Source organism: Pinus tabuliformis, chromosome J (genome assembly GCF_031772625.1).
Source record: "Pinus tabuliformis cultivar Carrire ecotype Pingquan chromosome J, CPIR1, whole genome shotgun sequence".
Taxonomy (NCBI): Eukaryota; Viridiplantae; Streptophyta; class Pinopsida; order Pinales; family Pinaceae; genus Pinus; species Pinus tabuliformis.
In genome coordinates, this window is record NC_142295.1 from 1,229,570,261 (window position 1) to 1,229,572,021 (window position 1,761).

A 1,761-nucleotide genomic window follows, 5' to 3' on the forward strand; every position below is an offset into this window, starting at 1 on the left:
ATGTCAAGCCAACTGATGACTCCTGCCTCTCCAACATAATATCCCGTCGGATCTCCCCCATTCACATCAACCCATCGTTCACGTCCGCCTGTTCACAATAGCCCATCGCCTGATGGACTCCCCCTATAAACTTGGTCATCTACACGCACCCAACACTTAGTCATTTCTTTGTTGGCCCCCTAGCTTGTCGATTAAGTGTCCTCGCCCTGGCTCCTTGTTTAAATGCAACCACCAAAACTCGTCGGGTAAATGCACCCATCCGCTCGTCTGTTATGCGTGCACTCGCCCAACTCTTCTATTAAACGTGCCTCTCGACTCATCCACTAACTCATCAATTAAACGCATCTAGGTTGGGCTCCTGATCGCCCAAGTGCGACGGTGATGACTCGGGGGCCTAACAACCTCCCCGACCAGAAGCCATTATCGTCCTTGGTGTTGCGTTGTGTTATATCTTTCCATGACTAGTCCACATAGTTAACCGGGGGGTTAGAGCGGGGGTGAAGCCCCCCTTCGTTGCGCAATTGTGTAGCATGGGGGGGGGGGTCATAGGGGGTTTGAGGTGTACCCGTAACCCCACTTTATGTGTCCAGGGAAGCACCTTAGAAAATTTTGGTTTTGGACCTTATGTTAGGTTGGGTAGACCCACCTATGGTTTTGTGCATGATTTTCGCACATGGTTTTTGGATGCAATGGTTTTTGGTCCATGGTAGTGGATGCGATGGTTTTTGGTCCATGGTATTGGATGCTTCAGCATGTATAAATATGTATAACATTGAAAGGAAAATAATGAAAAATCAAGCTGGTAGTCCCGTTTTGGGATCCAGGGGAAATCTTTGTGTATATGTGTTTTATGTGTTATGCTCTCGTATTATTTATTTTCTATGTTTTAGGGTTTGTATGTAGGTAATTTTTGTATGGGGTTAAAACCTACACTTGGTATCATATTTGTTTTGGCTTCAAGGGGACGCCTTTGTTGCTGAGGGGTTTCGCTCGGGCCTATAGTAGATCTTGTTCAGTGGGAGATCTACGAGATTGATTCTGGTGGTGAAAGAAGATGGCAAGCAGTGGAAAGATAAACATCGAGAAATTTAATGGTCAGAGTTTTGAGTTGTGAAACTCAAGATGGAGGATCTGTTGGTGGATAAAGATCAGTGGATCACGGTAGATCCGGGTACTAAACCAACGGGAGTGCTCGATGAAGAATGGAAGAAGTTGGATCGGAAGGCAAAGAGCACAATACAATTGTGTGTCTCAGATTCAATATTGCTGAATGTATCAGGGGAAGCTAAGGTGAAGGCTTTGTGGGACAAGTTAGGGACATTGTACCAATCTAAGTCTCTGGTGAATAAACTGTTCATGCGGAAAAAGTTGTATAAACTGAGGATGAAAGATGGAGACTCAGTGACAGAGCATCTGAACGCATTTAATACTGTCGTAAGTCAGTTAGCATCTATTGATATAAAAATTTCAATCAAGATAAGTGCATTAGTTTGTTGTGTTCTCTACCAGATTCGTGGGATAGTCTGGTTATTGTAATAGGTAGCAATGCAACTGCCTTGCAATTTGATGAAATAGTCTCAGCCTTGCTGACAGAGGAGATGAGATGGAAAAATATGGAGAGCAAGAATGGTGATGCCTTTTCTATATGAGGACGGTCCCATAACAAAAAAAAAAATAAGTCATTGAGTGGGAGATATAAATCTAGAGGGAGATCTAAATCTCTAGGAAAACCTGTAAAGGCGGTGTGATGGAAATGCAGAA